The following is a 13,587-nucleotide window of genomic DNA, read 5'->3' on the forward strand; positions in this document are numbered from 1 at the left end:
ATTTCATGGATGTCATATTGTCTCCCATCTTTCTGAAGATACTATAGGTTTTTAAAAGCTCTTCTTTTGCTTCTTGAATTGTCAATATTTTCCCCAAACCCTCTAACCCATTTCTATTTTGATCTCAATATTTTATTCTGTATTTTCTATTGGGAGCCATACTCACATCTATATGTGATAGTCATCATATGTATTATACATAAGTAATACAAAGAATTTATTTATATTTAGGGCGGTGAGTCCTCACACAATGAATTGGAAACACTGACTGGGGGCCGGTACGCTTATCCGGCAGGCGTCCCCCGAGGTAACTGGGTGGGACTCCAAATGCCAGTCCGGTCATTTAGTTTCTCTAGATAAGAATCCTTTAATCTTCTGTTTACAGAGCCTGTCGTGGCTACAAATGCTCTCGGGGCTCAGCTGTAGGACAGTCCGGGCGGGTCTCACCTACTTGTTCACTCTACGGGGTTGCATTGAATTCCCCTGGTTTCCCCTCTCTATCCTAGGCTTCAGTTTCCTGAGTGTGGAGCATCTCGGAGCCCAAGACTACGCCCCAAGCCTCCATCAGGGACACAGGTTTGGGAGCGGCTGTGTGAGGGTGGGAGAGGAACAGGGCCAAGTTCGTGCGTGTACTCTTTCACCAAGTATTATTGATCACTCTGCAACCGCTGTCAGCCTCCTCCAGGCTCACCCGCATGCCCATTCTAAGCCTCCCCAGGATCCTGCAGAATAGATTTGCAGGCTTCTCTCGGGACCCCTCACCAGTGCCCCCATCACAGGGCCAGCTTCCCAAAGTTTGCTCATATCTCCTGTTTAGTACCACCTGCTTCTCTGCTCTCTCTCAGTCTCTATCTCTGTATAGTATTTTTTTTCTTATTCTTTGCCAAAATTTTAGGGAGATTTTTGGAATAAGAAGATTTAAATGCATGTGTTCAATCTGACAGAACCACAAGCTCCCAGTCTTATGAATTTTACTTTGTCATCTATGTACTTACTATGTACGTCACCCTAGTCTAGACAGTTTATCCAGAGAACCTTAGGTGTTACCCTAAACCAATTGCTAACTACCTAACAACTACTTTCAGGTGGGGTATTGTCAAAATCATTTTAATTCTCAGTGATTTTCTACAGAGTACAAGTTCAAAGTGAGCTGGACTCTTACAAATTTATCTTTACAGCATCTCATCATTATCCTGGTTCTAGAAGTTTGGACCAAAGGTCAATTTGAAGTAGATGCCACATCCATTTTCAAATAAGAAGGAAGGAAGGAGAGGTGGGAGGTGGAAAGGGAGGAGGGAGAGATGAAGGGAGAGATGGAGGGAAGCAGGGAGGAAAAAAAGAAACAGACATCCAGAAAATGATTTAAAAACAGAACAGTAAGGGGGCTGGTCCAACAAATACTATTTTAAGAAAAGCTATGTAAGTTTATTAAATAAGAAGGGAGACAGCAGAAAACAACCTGACTTTAAGATAACTAAATGAGCACTCACTTGGAAGGCAGTTGCTTAACTCCTACCACCCAATGTTAGCTGTGAAACTCCGGTTACTCATTCAACAACTTGCCTTCAGAATTCATATAAAAAAATCACCATTATCCAGCTAGAAATTATATACATATGAGATTCTTGCAAATAGTTGCGAGATCACCTTCCAATTATGTACTCACCCTTTTATTGCCTAAATGTATATGTACATACACATACATATGTATATTAATGTATATATGTAGGTATTCCTCACCTCATCCCCCTTAAGACAGCTTGCTGGTTGTTCTTTTAATATATTACTTCAATGTATTTTTATTTTCCTAAGTACATTTCCTACAAATTTCTCTACTTCAGTTCATTTCAGTCGCTCAGTCGTATCTGATTCTTTGTGACCCCATGAATCACAGTACGCCAGGCCTCCCTGTCCATCACCAACTCCTGGAGTCTACCCAAACCCATGTCCATTGAGTTGGTGATGCCATCCAGCCATCTCATCCTCTGTCGTCCCCTTCTCCTCCTGCCCCCAATCCCTCCCAGCATCAGAGTCTTCTCAAATGAGTTAGCTCTTCGCATCAGGTAGCCAAAGTACTGGAGTTTCAGCTTCAACATCAGTCCTTCCAATGAACACCCAGGACTGATCTCCTCTAGGATGGACTGGTTGGATCTCCTTGCAGTCCAAGGGACTCTCAAGAGTCTTCTCCAACACCACAGTTCAAAAGCATCAATTCTTCGGTGCTCAGTTTTATTTATAGTCCAACTCTCACATCCATACATGACCACTGGAAAAACCATAGCCTTGACTAGACGGACCTTTGTTGGCAAAGTAATATGCAATTCTTTCTACTCTCTGCTATACTCAACTATGGGCCAATTAGTTTTTAAAGAGGTATTCACGTTGTCAACAAGAATGATCCTAATGTAGCTGAAACCACATCTCCATCTCTGAGTTTGATAAGATGAAAAACTCTGTAGTCAGATTGACCTTGTTTTCAATTTCACTTCTACTTACTGAATGTCTGACCTTTCAGTTCAGTTCAGTTCAGTCGCTCAGTCGTGTCCGACTCTTTGCGACCCCATGAATCGCAGCACGCCAGGCCTCCCTGTCCATCACCAACTCCTGGACCTTTAGGGAGCTAAATAATCTCTCCAAGAGGAAAATGGACATACTATTATCCATTTTGCAGGCTGTTACATGGATGAAATCATAAAATGCATATAAAGAACTTGACATATTATAGGTGTTCAATAAATTAAATCTATTAAAATCAGAACATGAGAAGATATTGAAACCTTGACTCTTGAAAAATTCAGGTTCTTTACCACGAGCACCACCAGGGAAGCCCCAGATCACTGGCAGGCTGGTCAACGGGAAGCAGCTTGTCAGTCACGGAAGAGCAAGAGGGGAGTACTTACAGGCAACGAGGGAAGGCTGTGTGAAAGTGGGGGTGGGGAGAAGGCCTGGAAGAAAATTACTTTATTTTGGGTCAGTTCCTTAACCTGTAGTTTATCTGTCTACAAAATTAGGAAGTTGGATGAAGTCCCTCCAGATACTCACAATGAAGAGTTCTGTGGTTGGATAATTTTGGAATATGAGTCTTCATGTCATGCCTGTCCCCTCCCCCATTTACGGCAGCAGCTTGATTTTCTTTTACCTGGAATATTACAAATCTGAAAGTGTTAGTCACCCCATGTGTCTGACTCTTTGTGACTCCGTGGGTGTAGCCTGCCAGGCTCCTCTGTCCATCGATTTCCTAGGCAAGGATGCTAGAGTAGGTTGCATTTCCTTCTTCAGGGAATCTTCCTGACCCAGGGACTGAACCGGGGTCTCCTGCATTGCAGGCAGATGCTTTACCATCTGAGCCACCAGGGACAGCCTACAAATCCTTTCCACATTTCCCCTCCCCACCCAGGTACTACGTATTAGCATACTCTAGAAAGGATGGATGAGCTGATCTGCAGTTTCTCATCCTAAAATATGTTTCTCTGAGTTTTACTACTTCACCCAAATGTTTGGTTAAGGAAAAAAAGGATAAATGTGATGTGTCGGGAGCTTTATTTATTGGTGCTTTCTCCTATAGCAGCATATAACTTTTAGAGTGGGAGAAAAAAATATCTTTCATAATTTCAGTGAAACCAGCTATTTCTTAGTTTAACATTTTAGCTATGGCACCATCCATGTCTTGGGCAGGTGATCACCAAAGCATTGGTTGAACTGCTGCCAAGTCAGTGGATTTAATTTGGTTATGAAGATAGACATATTACTGGGACACATCTGGCGATTTTGGCAGACGGTGAATGAAATGAATCAACCGTGGAGTAATTGGACTGGCTGCTCAGTGATCAACATGACCGGAATGGAAAATAACTGTGGGATAAATTAATCCTTACACGGCAGGACTGTACCATTATTCCAGAATACACCTCAAATCGGTATTCAAGATGAATATACTTTCAGGTACAATTACCAATTCAAACAATTAAGGTATTTCTAGTAGAAAAATATGTTCACTTTTTCTATCAATCTACCAACATTCATTTTTATCTAAAAGGAAAAGACAGTGCTGTTTGCTGGGAATGGAAGCATTTAGTAGGAAGGAGGCCCAAGAACCTTACCAGAGAAAAGAGCCAGGAGCCAGATGCTCTGTAACTTTCCATGGAGCCTTCAGTAAGTCTTTGTTTTCTTTTAAAAATAACTAACCTCAAGTAGCTTATAATTTAGCTGATTATATTTACACATTTGGGGTTTCCATTTCATGCCTTCTTACGTTACAAAATCATTTTTAATTCTGCTACGTAGTGGAGATAAAAGTGAACAAATATTTCAATGTTCTTTAGTTAGCCATTGAGCTGGACAAAAATTCATTTGGGTTTTTCTGTAAGATGAAAAGAAAACCTCAAACAAACTTTTGGGCCAATCCCCAATACAATGAAGCTCCCCTCTCCCAGTTTCACCTTAATTGCAAGAATTCTATCAAAACCTGTTGCAATGTTCTTTTTCATTCTCTCTTGATATGTCTCCCACCCCTCAAGACTGCTAAGGTTCTAATTATGTCTATGTTTTCATTGAATACTCTATTCCCACCCCCAAAATACATTTCCTTCTTCTCAAGAGGAAGTTAATCAATTCTGTCAAAATAAAGTTCATCAGTTCTGTAGGATCCAAATGCTGAGCTTTAGTAGTAGAGTGACCACCTGAGAGGTTTTTGTGTAGGGCTTTCTGTATTCCTCTGTCCATAGATTTCTCTAGGCAAGAATACTGGAGTGGGCTGTCATTCCCATCTCCAGGGGATCTTCCCAACCTAGGGACCAAACCCAGGTCTGCTGTGTTGCAGACTCTTTACCTCCAGAGCCACCAGGGGAGCCCCAAACCAGCACAAGCCCCTGACAAATGAAGACTGTGGGCCACCTTTGTTGGTAGCTTGAGAGGAGGATTGGAAGTGGCAAAGGCTGCCTGCATCAGAAAGTTGCCACGTTAATCCTCTCATTAGAAGCACCCCTCTTTCATCACTAACCAGCTGTAGAACGCCATCTAACAGCAGATAGAGGAGCACATTTAATGACCTTTACCTTTCCCTTACACCAGTGGTTCTCAGTCTTGGCTTCTCACCAAAATCATCTGGTAAGCTTTTTTTTTTTTTTAATGATACCATTCCCTGACTTACCTGAACTGAAGTTTAGCCCTGGTCATCAGCATAGATGTCTAAAATTTCAGAGCTTATTCTAACGTTATCCAGGGCGAAGAAACACTGCTTGGCATCCATTCTGGGATTCAAACTACAGGTCTAGCAAGAGTCATTCAAAAGCAAGGAGAAAACTACTTTATTATCTCTGACTTTTAAAAGATTGCATGCACGTTTCCACTTCACATTTAAAACAAATGAGAACCACAAACCGACTTTAAATGTAGCTCAAACGGTAAAGAATCTGCCTGCAATGCAGGAGACCCGGATTCAATCCCTGGGTTGGGAAGATCCTCTGGAGAAGGGAATGGCAACCCACTCCAGTATTCCTGCCTGGAGAATCCCACGGACAGAGGAACCTGGAGGGCTACAGTCTATGGGGTGGCAAAGAGTCGGACACGACTGAGCGACTAACACTACTAGGGTTCATGATATGTTTCTCCCTTGTGTTTTCATTCTGATTATCAATCACCACCATCCACTGAGTTTTTTTTTTTTTTTTTTTTTTTTTGCACAGGAAAATGTTTTAGGTAGGTACTGTGGGGCTACAGTGATTTCAAACCCAAGGTTTCTGCCTTCGGGGAGCTCACACAGGAAAAGGTGACTAGATGATAAAGCAAATGACCTCACAGAGGAGACTCAAAGAAGGAAATGGCTGTAGCCTGAGATGGTCAGGAATTCTGCACAGAGGAGGTAGGACTTGAAGAAGGCCTTGGAGGACTGGCTAGCATTCTAATCAGAAAAGGCCTGGGACTTCCCTGGTGGTCCAGCGATTAGGAATCTGTCTTGCAATGCAGGGAACATGGGTTTGATCCCTGGTCCAGTAACTAAGATCCCATGAGCTGCGGAGCAACTAAGCCTTCCTGGGAACCACAACTACTGAGCCCATATGCTCTGCCCTCTGCGCTCCAGAGACCCAGTGCTGCAACCAGAGTCTGTGCACCACGGTGAAGGGTCCCGCATCCTGCAATGAGGATCCCACGTGCCACAACTGAGTCCCGACGCGGCCAAATTAATTAATTTTAAAAAGAAGCAAAGACCTTCCAAGGAGGAAGTGGGTACGATGCAATCAGACTACCAAATTTAAATATATACACAAATAATAAAGTTCATATTCTGAGAAATGTGAACTATATGAAGCCAACTGCTGAGCAAAGAGACATAATGAGCTCAGTCACTTTTTTTTTTTTTTTTTTTTGGAGATAACCACTCTTGACATAGAAAAGAAGAATTAAACTGGCAGATGAAACAGCTGGTTCAGCTGAAGCAAAAAGACAAGCTTGGCATATAACTCAGAGAACAAGCCACAGAACAGCAGCCTCACACGGTACAGGGTCCTTCCCTCTCACGCTGGGCCCACAGAAGAGACCTAATTACCCAGGCATCAAGGCAAAAGCTGCCCAGAGCATCGCCAAAGCCTTGAGGTTCCCACTCTACACGATCGCATGACTATCTAATGTTGAAGGAATATATTCAGGACAAAAATCGTCCAAAAGTTATGTGTTGACTTTTACATTATGTGATGGTCAATCACTGATTTTCAACCACTTTTCTAATGCAATGGCTTTCTCTCTGGATTTCAGAATTCAAGTACCACTTGAATTTGTCCCTGCCCCCTAAAATAGTTAGTTTTCATCTTAGAAAACTAAGATGTTTTCAACCTAGAAAACCAGATATTCCAATATCTGGTCTTCGGGCAAGACAGTAACTAAATGCCAATAACCGATCTGGGTCTGCATCATCCCAGGAAGTCAGCTGGCAAGAAGAACATTTAGAAGTAGGCACCACTGGTTATTTCACACATTATTAACTTATATTACAATTCAAATAAGCTTACAGCTGGCAAAAAAAAAAAAAAAAAATCTCTTCTGTAAAGTGATCTCAAACATAATAGGCTTAATCAGAGATAAATTAAATTAGGCAGCCATGCATACTATAGCATATTAATTCTGAGTAGTTATTAAATACATTTTCTGTTATCAGTGGTGTGAACAACATTATACGCAAACAAATTCTTCCAGAGGACAGCAAATAAAGTTTATGTTTGGGATGCTGTGTGCCTGACATTTCCCCATACCTCCTTATAACGTTAAATAATCTTTTCTGCTAATAATGGCACTGGGTTAAGTCTCCACAAATGAGTCAACTTCCCTCCCAGGCTATTAAGCAAAAGAACAGCAGGGGAAACTGCCAGTGTGGTTTTGGTTTTCTCCAAAGGAAACTTTTCTACCTTTCTGCCCCAAATTTTAGAAAGAAGGCATTAGTAAGTCAAGCTGAAGCAAAACTGTCCAAAATATAAGGTGGTGAATATCCATTAGGTTAAAAATGATGTATTTCATTCTGTGTTTTGGGGAGCCTGTTATGCCCGAGAATATTCAAAGAAGGAAATTACTAAAGTTGAATGATCTTTTGTAAATAACATCCTCCCATCCTGTGTTTCCTTGAATGGTAGTAATCTAAGCCATCAAACTAGCACTCTGATTGCACAGACCAGGAAGTGGTGGCTCTGTGAAAGAAAAGAAAAAGAGACATCTAAAGGATGAAAAGATACATCAAGGAAGGTAATGTACACACACATATATACACACATTACCTTCCTGGATGTACTTCTGCCATATTACCTTGTTCTTTCATTAATCAACCAGGCCCTTCAATTTCTGTATCCAGAAGCAATTCAAGTTGCTAGGAATGAGCCCCCCTCCCCCTGCCAACCCACCAAGTCTGAGAAAAATGTTTGACACTCCTTGCGCTTTGCACATTTAAAACTCAATGTAAGGTGACAAGAACATTAAGCTGCCCAGTGAGCAAAATGTGAAACTAATCACTATCTGTTCTTAGCCATGGGTATAGTAATTGGGAAATTAAACTGCCTGAGAATAGCTGGGCCACCTGCATCAGAAAGCATCTCCTTGGAATGACTAATGAAGACAAATGTATGCTTTACTGACAACTCCAGCAGCCTGAAAAGGCACACTACACTACCTACTTCATTTACAGTAAAGGTAAGCACACTGCAGATTTTTCATTTCAAAGCAGGGGTCCCCAACTCCGGGATCCGATGCCTGAGAATCTGAGGCAGGAAATAAAGTACTCGATAAACATAATGTGCTTGAGTCATCCCCAAACTATCCCCCACCTCCCTCCCGTCTGTGGAAAGATTGTGTTCCACGAAACCTGTCTCTGGTGCCAAAAAGGTTAGGGACTGCTGATTTAAAGGAATAAAACCTAACCACCTGCAACATTTTGTACATACATACTGATTGAATTGGACTTCCCAGGCGGTGCTAGTGGTAGAGAATCCTCCTGCCAATGCAGGAGACACAAGAGATGTGGGTTTGAGCCGTGGGTCAGGAAGATCCCCTGGAGGAGGGCAAGGCAACCCACTGCAGTATTCTTGCTGGGAGAATCCCATAGATAGAAGAGCCTGGCGGGCTACAGTCCACAGGTTTGCAAAGAGTCAGACACGACTAAAGTGACTTAGCATGAACACAAAGCACTGGTTGAATTCACATTGTTATTTACTCTTGAAAACCCAACACTTCTCTTTTTAAGTTGGCAAACTGGGATCAACTTGCTGACTAAAATGTTGAATTGCAGCTTTATAACAACTAGATTCAAATAAATAAAACTTCAAAAAATACCTTTATTTTAAATAAACTTGCTGTTATTCATCCATCCATCCATTCTGCATTCATACATCCATTCTATATTTACTGAATACCTACTATGTGCTAGGTACTGCTTGATATTTGGCAGAGAGAGAGACAGAGAGGGATGAATGACAGTTCCTTAAGGAGTCTGTCAACTCTTGGAGGAAAGCTGCACGCACACAGCCAATTTCTACATGTTCTTGTAGGAATCATTTCAGAGTACCTTCCCTTTCCTTGGAGACTTCAGAGAGGAGGTGAGTCTGGAGCTGCATTTTAGGACCAGGTCAAAAGGGTACAAAATGAAGAGTTTTTGTGGCTGAAGAGGCTTGAGAAAAAAAGCCTTGGAAAATGAGAGGCAAGCATATGCAAAATCAATAAGAAGGCTGTGGTCTGAATGAGAAAAAGAAATCGCCTTCAGAGTATATGAAGGAAATAAATACAAGAGGCCAGAAAGTCAACCAGAGAAAGAAATGGCAACCCACTCCAGTATTATTGCCTGGAAAAATCCTATAGACACAGGAGCCTGGTGGGCTACAGTCTATAGGGTCGCAAGAGTTGGACACGGACTTAGCAACTAAACCACCACCACCAGAAGGTCAACAGATGATGGTGAAGGCCAGGCAAGGGTGAGGCTGTGCAGGGCCCCAGAAGACAGGTCCAGGATGTGGCATTTCATTCTGTGGGGCAGTTGTTTGCAACACACAGGACGGGGGGACCCTCGGGTCACAAGAAGGGAGGGAGGCAGACTGGGGAGGAGTCAAGAGTAAGGAAGCGGCCGGCCAGTCAGGACGCCAGGCCCTCAAACTCTGCTTCAATTCCAGTAGCTTGGCCAATGTCTATCTCCTATCGGGCCTTCTAAATTTTTAAAATACGTGTTTTGAGTTTGGAAAAGTTTGAGATTTACAACAGTTGCAAAGCTAATACAAAGAGTTCCCCTTAAACACCTCACCCAGTTTCCCTTGACATTAACCTCTTCATGTTACCACAGCCCAGTTGTCACAGCCGAGAAGCCAGCCCTTGCACAGCGCTGTTAACTCCGGCTCCAATCACATTTCACCAGTATTTCCACACGCGTACCTTCTCTGTTCCATAGTCCATGCCAAGACATCACACTGCATTGAGTCACCGTGTCTCTTTCGTCTCTTTTCATGTGTGACAGTTTTTCGGTTTTTTTTCCTTGTTAACTCATGACCTTGACAGTCTGAAGAAATAGGAGCCAGGTATTTTTGTTCTCACTCTGTGTTTGTCAGATGTTTTCCTCATGACTAGACCAGGGTTATGGGTTTGGGGAAGAATACCACAGAGGCGAGGTACATTTTTCATTTTGTCATATCAGGGGGCATATATCATCAACAAGTCTTGGCAATTGCCACGCTAACCTTGAACACTTGGCTAGGTGGTGTTTGTTGGGTTTCTCTGCTGTGAACTCACCACTTTCCCTCTTCACATACACTCTTATTTGGAAGCCGGTCTCCCCGGGCCACACTGACGGACGAGGGTAAGCTTCACTTTCTGGAGGGGGCTGTATCTACCCACATTATTTGGAATTCTTCTACAAGGAAGATTTGTTCCTCCTACTGCCATTACTCACTGGTTCAACCCTTTATATTACAGTGAACTCATGCATATTTATATTTTAGATTATAATCCAATAAACACCACATTACCTATTCCATTGCACAAACTATTCCAGCTTTGGCTGCTGGTGACTGTTTTTAGGTTGTCTCTCACATTCTTCTGACGGGCCCCCATCCTGTTGTTTTCTGAGCACTTTTACTGTTTTAGGGAATCCAGATAATCCAGTCTTACATTGTACTTTCACTACCATAGCTCCAGAACCAGCCATTTTTCCAAAGATCCCTTGTCTTTTTTTTTTTTATGGAAGATGATATTTAGAAACTAGTATCTGGGTATGGGTGTGCTAGATGCTTCTGGGGTATCACTGCTCCCAGGCCCTCTCAGCAGAAAGTGAGGAAATGTATGTGTATCTGTGTGTGTGTATATACATATAAATATATATATAGTGTAATATAACAATTATAGCTATATATATATCGGAGAAGGCAATGGCACCTCACTCCAGTACTCTCGCCTGGAGACTCCCATGGATGGAGCAGCCTGGTAGGCTTGCAGTCCATGGGGTCCCTAAGAGTCGGACACGACTCAGCGACTTCACTTTCATGCGTTGGAGAAGGAGATGGCAACCCATTCCAGTGTTCTTGCCTGGAGAATCCCAGGGGCGGGGGAGCCTGGTGGGCTGCCGTCTATGGGGTCACACAGAGTCGGACACGACTGAAGTGACTTAGCAGCAGCAGCAGCTATATATATATATATATGTATATAAATTGCTTCTATAATCATTAATCAGTGTATATATTACACTAAACATGAATTCATACTAATATGTCCAACTATACCCCAGTACTAAATGGTTCATTTTGGTTTTCCCTCCCTGCTTATCTGCAAAAGCCCTGACAGAGAGAACCTGGCTCTCACCATCCATCCATTTACTTATGTATTTGACTCCAGTATTCGAACCTTCTTTTGAAAATGAAATTCTATTACTTTAAAATAATAGAAAAAAAAAACTTGAAAACAAACACAAATCAGTTTGAGAGGTATTTTACAAGATTAATTCACAGAACTTAAGTGATTGGATGTGGAAAGTGAGAGAAGCTAGAAATAAATGTGGATTAAGTAATGGGGTGAACAGTGTCTTTTTATCTCAGTTTTAAAAAAATACACGGGGGGGAAAGGATTTGGGAAGAAAATAATTGAGTCTGGGGAATTTAAAATGGAATATCCATGTGGACATGCATCAAAGACCTCCTGAAATGAGGGTCAGGATTTTAAGAGAGTTCTAAGCTGTAAAAGTAAATTTCAGGATCTTAAACCTAAAAAGGAAGATAGAAAATCTTGGGGCCAAATAAAAAGGCCAGGAAAATAAAATGAATAGAAATAGAAGGTAAGGGACGACAGCCTACACAACAATAATACTGAAAAATACATGTTGAATACAGGAACATGTACTATCTCTCCACTGATTTAGATCATCTTTAATTTCTTTAAACATGCTTTGTAGTTTTCATTGTATATGTCTTGTACTTCCATTATTAAATCTTGTCCTAAGTTTTTTTTTTGATACCATTTTAAATTGAAATGCTTTCTAGATCATTCATTGCTGCTGTAAAGAAATGTAAGTAGTTTTTAATATACTCATCTTCTATCCTGCAAGTCTGCTGAACTCATTTCCTAGATCTACAGTTTTGGGGTGAATTCCTTAGGATTTCATATATATAAGACTGTGTCATCTACACACAGAGTTTGTTTTGTTTGAAAGTGAAAGTAAAAGTCATGTCCAACTCTCTGCGAGCCCATGAACTATGGAGTCTATGGAATTCTCCAGGCCAGAATCCTGGAGTGGGTAGCTGTTCCCTTCTCCAGGGGATCTTCCCAACCCAGGGATCGAACCCAGGTCTCCCACGTTGCAGGCAGATTCTTTACCAACTGAGCTATCAGGAAAGCCCTGTTTTGTTTGTCCCTTTTCAATCCAGATGCCTTTTATTTTACTTGCCTGCTTTTGTTAGAATCTCCAAAATATAACGAATAAAAGTGGCAAGAGCAGACAACTTTTTTTGTTGTTTTTTTTTAATCTCAAGTAGGAAACTTTCGGTCTTTCACCATGGATGCTCACAGATAGTTCATTATCAGGTTGAGAAAGTTTCTCTAGATTCTTAGTTTGCTGAGGTTTTTTTTTTTTTTAATAACTTATTTATTTCTGGCTGTGCTGGGTCTTCCTTGCTGTGTGGGCTTTTCTCTGGCTGCAGCAAGTGGGGGCAGCTCTAGTCCTCTTTGAGGCGGCTTCTCTCGTTGTGCAGCATGGGTTCTAAGGTGCACAGGCTTTAGCGGTTGCAGCCCCAGGGCTCTGGAGCACAGGTTCAATAGTTGTGACGCACAGCCGCAGCTGCTCTGTGGCATGGGGGATCTTCCTGGGTTAGGGATCAAACCCGTGTCTCCTGAATTGGCAAGTGGACTCTTTATCACTGAGCCACCAGGGATGCCTGAGTGTTTTTTAATGAAAGGTATTTTGACAAATGCTCTTCCTGCATTGGTTGAGATAGTCATAAGGCTTTTGTCTTTTCTTCTATTAATATGGAGTCTTACATTGATAAATTTTTGAATGTTGAACTAACCTTGCATTCCTGGGACAAATCCCACTTAGTCATGGTGTAGAATCCTCTCTACAAGTTGTTGCATTTGATTTGCTAGAATTTTATTGAATATTTTTGAGTCTACATTTATAATATTGGTTTGTACATTTGTTTGATTTTGGTATCAGGAAAATAGCACAACTGCAGTTTTACATATTAGCAGGAAAGAATTGGAAGATAAAAATTTTAATTACACCTAAATTATTAAGATCAGCCCTGGGATTTCTTTGGAAGGAATGATGCTAAAGCTGAAACTCCAGTACTTTGGCCACCTCATGCGAAGAGTTGACTCATTGGAAAAGACTCTGATGCTGGGAGGGATTGGGGGCAGGAGGAGAAGGGGACGACAGAGGATGAGATGGCTGGATGGCATCACTGACTCAATGGATGTGAGTCTGAGTGAACTCCGGGAGTTGGTGATGGACAGGGAGGCCTGGCGTGCTGCGGTTCATGGGGTCGCAAAGAGTCAGACACGACTGAGTGACTGAAACAAACTGAAATTATTAAAACTACATTAAATTCTTAGTGATAAATGAACCAAGAGGTATGCACAAATTAC

General features: G+C 41.8%; 1 protein-coding gene across 5 annotated transcripts in view; it reads right to left on the reverse strand.

The window, feature by feature from the left end:
• ENOX1 (ecto-NOX disulfide-thiol exchanger 1) overlaps window positions 1-13,587 on the reverse strand; it is a 687,342-nt gene that overhangs the window by 315,636 nt on the left and 358,119 nt on the right. The window lies entirely within an intron of this gene.

This window comes from Bos mutus, chromosome 12, assembly GCF_027580195.1.
Source record: "Bos mutus isolate GX-2022 chromosome 12, NWIPB_WYAK_1.1, whole genome shotgun sequence".
Taxonomy (NCBI): Eukaryota; Metazoa; Chordata; class Mammalia; order Artiodactyla; family Bovidae; genus Bos; species Bos mutus.